The sequence below is a fragment of the Ipomoea triloba genome, chromosome 7, assembly GCF_003576645.1.
Source record: "Ipomoea triloba cultivar NCNSP0323 chromosome 7, ASM357664v1".
Taxonomy (NCBI): domain Eukaryota; kingdom Viridiplantae; phylum Streptophyta; class Magnoliopsida; order Solanales; family Convolvulaceae; genus Ipomoea; species Ipomoea triloba.
In genome coordinates, this window is record NC_044922.1 from 21,509,886 (window position 1) to 21,520,851 (window position 10,966).

Consider the following 10,966-nt stretch of genomic DNA (forward strand, 5'->3'; position numbering starts at 1 on the left):
ATATGGTAACATAATTCCTAATAAACCCAATGGGGTAGCTCAAGTGGCAAATGAGCTCTCTTTATGGGGAAAATTCCAGGAGAACCTGTGTACGATTCCCCTTGGGCCAGCTCCCGTGCCTCCCTATACAATTCCTATTCGTAATACATTACAATTACTAATAAAATATATTCTTACAATTGTTTAATATGCGGTAATAATATAGTACATATATTTCTTTGCAATTCAATATATACTATTAATAAAAACAATATTCTCAGCTTTAACTGAAACACTCCATTCAATATATCTATACTATTAATAAAAACAATATTCTCAGCTTTAACTCCCGCCTGAAACACTCCATTCAATATATCTATACTATACTATTAATAAAAACAATATCCTCAATATATAAACAGACCTATAATATTATAAAAACAATATCCTCAATCTTAACTTCCCGCCCAAAACAGACCTATAATATTATGATTTGTGTAATATTGTAAAATATGGTAATACAATTCCTATCCCTAATACAATTGTAAATTAAAATAGAATTCCTAATAAAATATATTATTCCCTACGTTCCTATTCGTAATACAATCATAGACTAGAATTACTAATGGTAATAATTCAGTATATATATTTCTCTGCAATGCAATCTATACTATTAATAAAAACAATATCCTCAGTTTTAACTTCCCGCCCAAAACAGACTTATAATATTATGGTTTGCGTAATATTGTAAAATATGGTACTACAATTCCTATCCCTGATACAATTGTAAATTAAAATAGAATTCCTAATAAAATATATTATTCCCTACGTTTCTATTCGTAATACAATTCTAAACTAGAATTACTAATGGTAATAATTCAGTATATATATTTCTCTGCAATGCAATCTATACTATTAATCTATACTATTAATAAAAACAATATCCTCAGTCTTAACTTCCCGCCCAAAACAGACCTATAATATTATGATTTGCGTAATATTGTAAAATATGGTAATACAATTCCTATCCCTAATACAATTGTAAATTAAAATAGAATTCCTAATAAAATATATTATTCCCTACGTTTCTATTCGTAATACAATTCTAAACTAGAATTACTAATGGTAATAATTCAGTATATATATTTCTCTGCAATGCAATCTATACTATTAATCTATACTATTAATAAAAACAATATCCTCAGTCTTAACTTCCCGCCCAAAACAGACCTATAATATTATGATTTGCGTAATATTGTAAAATATGGTAATACAATTTCTATCCCTAATACAATTGTAAATTAAAATAGAATTCCTAATAAAATATATTCTTCCCTTCGTAATAAAATCATAGACTAGAATTACTAATGTTAATAATTCAGTATATATATTTCTCTGCAATGCAATCTATACTATTAATCTATACTATTAATAAAAACAATATCCTCAATTTTAACTTCCCGCCCAAAACAGACCGATAGTATTATGGTATGGTTTGCGTAATATTGTAAAATATGGTAATACAATTCCTATTCCTAATACAATTGTAAATTAAAATAGAATTCCTAATAAAATATATTATTCCCTACGTTCGTATTCGTAATACAATTCTAGACTAGAATTACTAATGGTAATAATTCAGTATATATATTTCTCTGCAATGCAATCTATACTATTAATAAAAACAATATCCTCAGTCTTAACTTCCCGCCCAAAACAGACCTATAATATTATGATTTGCGTAATATTGTAAAATATGGTAATACAATTTCTATCCCTAATACAATTGTAAATTAAAATAGAATTCCTAATAAAATATATTCTTCCCTTCGTAATACAATCATAGACTAGAATTACTAATGGTAATAATTCAGTATATATATTTCTCTGCAATGCAATCTATACTATTAATAAAAACAATATCTTCAGTCTTAACTTCCCGCCCAAAACAGACTTATAATATTATGGTTTGCGTAATATTGTAAAATATGGTAATACAATTCCTATCCCTAATACAATTGTAAATTAAAATGGAATTCCTAATAAAATATATTATTCCCTACGTTCCTATTCGTAATACAATTCTAGACTAGAATTACTAATGGTAATAATCCAGTATATATATTTCTCTGCAATGCAATCTATACTATTAATCTATACTATTAATAAAAACAATATCCTCAGTTTTAACTTCCCGCCCAAAACAGACCTATAATATTTTGGTGTGCGTAATATTGTAAAATATGGTAATACAATTCCTGTCCCTAATACAATTGTAAATTAAAATAGAATTCCTAATAAAATATATTCTTCCATACGTTCCTATTCGTAATACAATTCTAGACTAGAATTACTAATGGTAATAATTCAGTATATATATTTTTCTGCAATGCAATCTATACTATTAATAAAAAATTCAGTATATATATTTCTCTGCAATGCAATCTATACTATTAATAAAAACAATATGAAAATTTGGCATAATTCAACCCGCAAGGCCAATTTTCTGAACGACATTCGTGCATGCAGGTGTCTTTTTAAGTTCATTTTGGGATTTCATTTGCACCCCCCCTGCGCGCGAGAGAGAGCCTCTATGCTATACAATTCAATAAGCCTTAGAAAAACTCTTGTATAAGTAGTGGTGCAAACCACTTCTCAAACCAATGTGGGACAAAATTTACTTGAAAGGTTTTTCTCTATATATTTCTAACTCAAATGGGTTAACTTTGACAACCAATTTCTCATTCACCAATTATCAGTTTTGAGCGTACAATATCTCAATCTTTTCGTCTAACTACGAAGAACACGAATCCACTTTGACCCGACCCAAATCGAAAGTGGGCCCCACATATATTTGTACCACAATATTGCCAGTAAAATGCCATTTTATGCTAATTTTTTTCCAACAGTTATTTGTCCAGAGAATATCAACGTGTTGAAGGAAGAAGATGATATATAGTGAAGGCCAATATCATCTTCACTATATATCATCTTCTTCCTCCAACACAACGCTCTACGGTCAACCAACAATTACTCAACTGATTATCCCATTACTCCCATGTAAATTTTTCTCTAATATAGTTATACTTACTGAATATCAAAATATAAGTGTAGCTCAAGATCTTGCAATAACTAACCGACAAGTAATTAAATTAATGAATATGATGCAATAATGTAAATTATCTACCTATTGCATTTATACACTTATTTTAGAACACTGAATTTTTGAGATATTTGTTGCATGCAAGGAAGACTCATACTATAATTGCATTTATACACTTATTCATTCTCATATTCGATGTCATAATTTATATAATTGTATATCGATTCAAATATTTCTTAAAATATTATAACAAATTCATTCCGTGCAACGCACGGGTGAAAATTCTAGTACTATTAATAAAAACAATATCCTCAGTTTTAACTCCCGCCCGAAACACTCCTATACTATTAAGGTTTGCGTAATATTGTAAAATATGGTAATACAATTCCTATTCGTAATATAATTGTACATTAAAATATGGTAATACAATTACTAATAAAATATATTCTTACCTACGTTCCTATTCGTAATACAATTTTAGATTAAAATTACTAATCGTAATAATACAGTACATATATTTCCATGCAATGTAATCTATACTATCTATACTATAACTAAAAACAATATCCTCAACTTTAACTTTCCGCCCAAAACACTCTTATACTATTAAGCAACTGAGTTACTAGAGAACGAGCATATTTGCCCAATTTATACAAATCCTAAACAATGATATATAAAATCTCTAAAGTTCCAACACCGCATGCGTACATCTACACGTTAGCTATTAATTAAGCAATTATTTGCTGGAATTCAAACAAGGATAACATCAGAGAACATAATCGATCCAAAACATATCTTCAATTGCACTATATAATATTTGATGTTATAATTTATATAATTATATATCGATCCAAATATTTTTAATATATTATAAACATTTAAATAAACTTATGATAGAGGTATAACTAGGGCTGACGGGTTATATGGGTGTGCCCCCGGGTTACATAGGCCATTAGACCAACATGTATAACACGGGTACCCTTTAGGGGCTAAATGGGACAAACCATTTAGACTGGATCAGAGAAAATAAAACCCTGCATGCTTAAACAAAGGCTAAATAAGCTCAACTTGACAAATCGGGCTTATTTTTATAGCTCTAAATATGGGTACTTACTTTCACTTTCTAATTTTATTTCAGATGGTTCAGCCCGCCCGATTAGCTCGACAACCCAAAGTTTAGGGTTGGGTCAAACTGAACCCGAAAATAAAATAATAAAATAACCGCTTAGCTCGACAACCCGACAGGGCTAGCTTGAAACCGAGCGGGCTGGCTCGATTGACATCCCTAGTATCAATTAGTACTATCATATTTTACTAGTATGATAATAAGAAACATTTGTATTGTTATTTCAAATTTAATTTGAAACACGTAATTTAATTATAGAGGTTATATAGTTTAATCGAGAATTTAGATTTTTTTTAAAAAAAATATAATTACAAATTATTAAAAGTTTATTTATAAACAGCGTTAGTAGTTGAAGTACTAACTTTATTCGAGTCACTATGTATTAAAATTTTTAATCTTTTTGGATTAGTAATTCGAGAGACAGCAACGAACAATTGACCATGCATAAAAATTGGTTTCTTCAGTAGTTATTCGACATGTGATAGCGTTTGTCCTTGACTCTTGTTAATAGTCATTGCATATGATAGCATCAGAGGGAATTGTCTTCTTTGAAACTTGAATGGTAATCGTGGATATGACAGTGTTATTGTCATGCGAGGAACCAATACCTTAGTGTTTGCATCGCTACACTAAGTATCTTGCCTTCAATGATGTGCTGTGAAAGTTTAGTGATAACCAATCTTGTACCACTGCATAAACCAAGTGAATGGTCTATGTTTCTCAATAACATGACTGATGAACCAACATTTAACATCAATGAATGATTAGGTACACCAGAAGCTCTTATACCATATATGAATTCTAGAGTGGCAGATTTGCCACTATTCCGCTATTTGAATCAGACTTACAAACAGTATTGGAGCTTAAGTACGTATTGTTGTCCGCTACATGCAATGCACTCATGTACTCATTTTATAGAGTTAACGACATCAATGGTTGGTGCTAGTATATCACGGCTATCAAGATAGCTTGGATCACAATTTCCATTCATAAGCATAGGAAATGTACTTTGCACAATCGTAGCAATAGGGTTAGCAATAGAGGGTAATAACATATTGTGTGGTATGTTATGATACCCGGTATTTTCTTTTCTTCTTTCCGACTTAATATTCCTTTCCTTCTGTACTCTCTTAAATCCCTTGGGTCTTAAATCTATTTGATCCCTTATAGCCCATCGTCGTCGTCGTCGTCATCATCATCATTATTATTATTATTATTATTATATACTACTTTGAGTATAAATATTTAAGTATTATAAATAAATTATTATTTTTTATTTCAACTATCTGAAAGTAGCAAATAATTTTGGTACGTCCTTTGGGTACGTAATTGTACCATTTTTAAATTATTATCTGGGTAAATATTTTGATAAGATATATATTCCTACATTAAGTATTTGTATCAAAGTATATTAATTTTACTCACTTAGAAGTATATATATGTATATTATATTAAGAAATTCTTTTTATTAATTAAAGGTAACTTAAGGGATAGGAGTTACATAGTTACAAATATGAATGCATAAATATTATTAAATTGTGGATTGATGAGGTGAGGAGGATCACCATTTCCCTTCCATCTTTCTTCTTCTTTCGGCCAAAGTAAACTCAAGAAGAAAAAAAAATTGCTTCTTCTTCTTCTTCATATTGATGACACACAAGAATTCATCTTCATCTTTATCCTTCTCTCATTTGCCATCAACCTTTAAAAAAAATAATTTCTTCAACAAGAACTAGGAGAATCAAGTGTTCTAAGGGGTGAAAACTTAGGAGAGCAAAAATAGACTTGAGGCAGATTTTGAGGAAATTTTGGTAAGTGGATTTTTAGTTTTATGCTTTGCCCTTTTTGTGTGTTTTAATCTATGATTAAAATATCACTTTGGTATGGTTGATTCAATTGATAGATTTTGATGATTTTTGAAGCATAAATCATTCTTATAGTACGGATTATCTCTTGTAGAAATCATGTTCTATTAAGAATTGTATTTGGGGAATCATGAGTAAACCGTACATTTGATATATATATATATATATATATGTGTGTGTGTGTGTGTGTGTGTGTTTATAAACATATAAATGTATGAGTAAATTCATGATATTAAAATTGTAGGCATATATATGTTCTTTCGTGTATATATATGTATATAAAAAAATATTTTTCCTTATGTGTATATGTGTGTATTTTGTACGACACAAAAATTCACGCCTATAAATACCGTCACCCTCACTCATTTGGGTTTGCTGGTCCATAAGTGATCTTGCGATTCCTACGCTCAAAAACTCTCAAGCGATCTAAGTGTGAAAATATTCAAAATCTCAAAAGTCATATCTAGTTTTCAAGAAATCTTGTGCAACTTCAAAGGTTCATCCAAAGAAGATCAAGGCAAAGATTTCAAGTTGGAGAAAACAAGATCAAATCATCTCCAACAATCTCTACTTGGTGAAGAAGTAGAAAGAGGCGGAGTAAACTCCTTTGGGTTTGCTGGTCCATAAGTGATCTTGCGATTCCTACACTCAAAAACTCTCAAGCGATCTAAGTGTGAAAATATTCAAAAGCTCAAAAGTCATATCTAGTTTTCAAGAAATCTTGTGCAACTTCAAAGGTTCATCCAAAGAAGATCAAGGCCAAGATTTCAAGTTGGAGAAAACAAGATCAAATCATCTCCAACAATCTCTACTTGGTGAAGAAGTAGAAAGAGGCGGAGTAAACTCAGAAGTAGTTGAAAAAGCTAAGAGTGTGATTGCCCGACTTAGTGATCAAGGGAGCACGTTGGGGAGTTATTGTACTAAGAGATGAGACATTAGTGCAATCCTTCTGTGACACCCCAAAATATTTTTCCACCAAAACTTTTATTTATCCAAGTTTCAAAATAAAGCTATGTATAATTTTTATTCCAACGATTATTTTGCCTAATGAGCTTATCAATAAAATTTTACTCTTTATTTCAAAAGATTTATTACAAAATATTTATATTTTTTTTTGAAAGGTAAACTTCATTAATAAGCATTAGAAATGATTACAACAAAGTTCAATGGAATGATAAGCCATTCCATACAATCTGACATAGAAACAATTTTACTAGCTAAGCTAATGAAAAATTGATTCGCAGACTATTTTACAAATTGGAAGTTATGTTCCTTAAAGGAACTTAAGGCTTCTTTGATGGTCTTGCTAAATGTAGACAAGCCCCTCTTTAATTGGATGAGAGGTCTTGTACACCACCTGAGTCTTCATATCCATCATGAGGTCCAAAGACAATGTCCTTGATTGAAAAAACACACCTGACCTTGTGTCTTTGATCGGTTCAACAGTGGGCATCCTACCAACTGAACTGGACTGCATATCATTGTTCATAAGAGACATTTTTCCATTGTCAACTACTATGCCCAGGATGAGTTTTACATAAGCGATGACCATATCAATCTTATCACGCTCCGAACCTTGTAAATAAAACGAGAAGGAAAAGCTCGTCAATAAAACGAGAGGAAAAAACTCATCAATAAAACGAGAGGTAAAAACAGAATAACCTGCAAATAAATGCAGAGGGAACAAAATGCAAGAAGCAACACAGAACAAAAATACAAAAAATAACACCAAATAAAAAATTCCTACACAAAAGCCAAAACCACTGCACCACTCCCAACAAATCTCCCAACTCAATGTCTAAAAAACAAAAGCTCACTTCTCAATACACCACTTACCAACACCCTCGTGGTGTTCAATGTGTGTATATATATATATATATATATATATATATAATAATAATAATAATAATAATAATAATAATTTCTTTTTCTTTTCTTTAAGAGAAGCTCAAACTTGGCTATGGAGGTGGCTGGAGCTATGATGGAAGGTGTAGGAATTTCTTTCTTGATGGTTTATTTGAGTTTGCCAAAGGTAGTGCATACGGAGGAGAAATAAAAAACGGTACGGTGATGGAGGGAGGCGGAGAAAAGTAGATGGCAGTGGACGGCGGAAGGGGAGGAGGTTCAAAGGCAAATGGAGATGGAAGGTGAAGAACGTGAAAGAGGTCAAGCAAGAGAGCAAGGTAGTAGACGCCGCCTCCGCTAAGGGAAGGAGGAAGAGGAAGCGGAGGCAGCGTCCACCGGAGGCAAGGAAGAAAACAGGCGAAGGGAGATAGAAATTTTAGAGAGAAGGAAGATAGAAATTTTAGAGAGAAGGAAGAGGAAAGTAGGGTTTGCGTTACCTGGACTATTTTTCTTTTAACTACAAAATATTTATATAATTGTTTATGGTTTTAAAAAGCCTTATTTAATTGATATATTTATTTACCAAAATTTTATTCCAAAAGTCTATGTGAGAGGAACCCAAACTTGATTTTAAAACGAACCTATCGTATTCCCATATTTATTATATTACATTTTATCCAAACTTGACCCAATATTTGATCCAAAAATTATAACCCAAAGCTTAGAGTCAAATTCCCATTTTGCCATCATACTTAGCCGTTCATCTCATGGAGACCTAGGGCTTTGTTCCCCTCCATCCCTTCTCCTTCATTTCATCAGACAACAAAAATGAGACCAAGCTAGCTTAGGATTCCAACAAAAAACTCAGTAAGCTTCCTTATCTCATTTCTTCTTCCATTATCTTCTTCCCATTTTCTAATGCTATGTATGTGTTTATATGTGTATGTATGTTCTTGTTTGTGTTTCCTGGATTTGGGAGTCTTAAGAGGTGGTGAAGGAGATTTATCTTGAAGATTAGAAATGGAAGACTCTTGAGATTAAAGCTAGCAAGATGAGGTATAACCCATGGACATCTAAAATCTATTATTTTGATAAATGTCTGTGAAATGTGTTTATGTGTGAGGATGCTCTGGTGATGAGTTTATTTGATGTTATGTGCTTTGTTTGATGTGTATATTGATATATTGTTGATGGTTGAATGAGGTAATGTCATTGTTGGGGTGTTGAGGATATGCCAAGGTCTGGAAATGGTGTTTTTTTAGGAGTTGCAGGTGGAAGAAAATGGTGAGAGTCGGGATTCTGTCCCCTCTCTGCCATTTTCGCAGGCTCACTCGTAGGCCACAAGGCCCTGCGGGCACGACCTACGAGAAGAGGCGGGGCTACCCGTAGGCCACAGGGCCCTAGGTGCGCAGGTTACGAGTGGCGGGCCTGGGAGCCCTACCACTCAATGACCTTGGCCTCGCGAGGTCCTGGCGATGGGCCTTGTTGCCCTTGTTGCCAATCTTGCGGGGGATGAGGGGCCTATTGGTTTTGGGGCGTACCTCCTTGCCTATTGAGTCCGGTCACCTCGCGTTTGTGATCAAGCATGATATTCTTGATCTATTGGCTATCTATAATGAGATAAATTGTTGATTAAATGAAATATTCTTATTTGATATGTATTATTATGTGATCAAGCATGATATTCCCTTGTGGAATGATATTGACGGTAATAATGTGTTACCGGTATATTATTTGATTGTAATGTTGATACAGTGTTTGAGTACTTGAGTACAATATTGAGTGCAGTGCTCAGTGTACAAGATGAGTTGAGTGTTGTTTCGTCTAAGTTCAAGTGTCCTCCCTAAAAATGCTTTGTGAGCCTTTTTATCTTCCTCGGTACAGTAATGGGGCATCAATGCTGAGGAGCTGAACGTTGGTCATCAAGGCTGAGGAGTTGAACGTTGGGCATCAATGCTGAGGAGTTGAACCATTGAGCATTGATGCTGAGGAGTGAGGTGCCTTGGGTAGTTTGAACGTCCATTGTCTTGCCTTTGGGTCCTGCTAGTGGTTCCGAGTCGGGTACCCAATTATCCTGTCACCAGCCCCCCCACTCCCTAGCCAACGAGAGCGATTGAGGTGGTTTGGAAGTAGTTAAGTGTCTAAAAATTGTTTTTTTTTTTTGTTTTTTTTTTGAAGAGTACGAGTATTGTGGCTGAGGTCAGGCCTCGGCCAAACTTGATTCGCCGAGGTCAGCCTCGTTTGGCCAAGGCATGACCTCGGCCAATTAAATTTTTTATTTATATATATATATTTTTGTTGGTTTTGTTTTTGTTTTTTGTTTTTTCTTTTTTTTTATTTTTTTTGCCTTTTGTTTTTGTTTTGTTTTGATTTTTGTTTTTGTTTGTTTGCTTTTTTTTTTTTTGTCGCTCTGTGCGTGAGTTCACTTCGACCAGCCGTAGGTTCGGTCAAAGGTCAGCTCTCCTGTCAAGTAGCTAGCGAGATCGGATCTCGTGCCAGCCCTAAGGGACTAGAGTGTGGTGTTTTTGAAATCAAGCATCTGGCTTGACCAAGGAAAACACTCTCCCGTCAGGTAGCTAGCGAGATCAGATCTCGTGCCGGCCATAAGGGAATAGAGTTATTTTATTTGTTATCATTGTGGCCGAGGCACGGGGCCTCGACCATGGCGGAGGTGATGACCTTGGCCAAAATTAGCCGAGGTGAGGACCTCGGCAAAAATTGGCCGAGGTGACGACCTCGACCCAAATTGGCCGAGGTGATGACCTCGGCATATTTATTGGTGACGTTGCTCGGGGAGGTGACGCCACTCACCGCTTGAGGAGGTGACGCTGCTTGAGTAGCAGCGCCGCTTGAGGAGGTGACACCACTCACCGCTCGAAGAGGTGATGCTGCTCGAAGTGGTGACTCTGCTCGAGGTGGTGACGCCGCTCGAGCAGGTGACGGTGCTCGAGGTGTTGACGCTGTTCGAGGTGGTGATGCTGCTCGAGGTGGTGACACTGCTCGTGGAGGTGACGCCACTTGAGAAGGTGAGCAGCGCCACTTGATGAA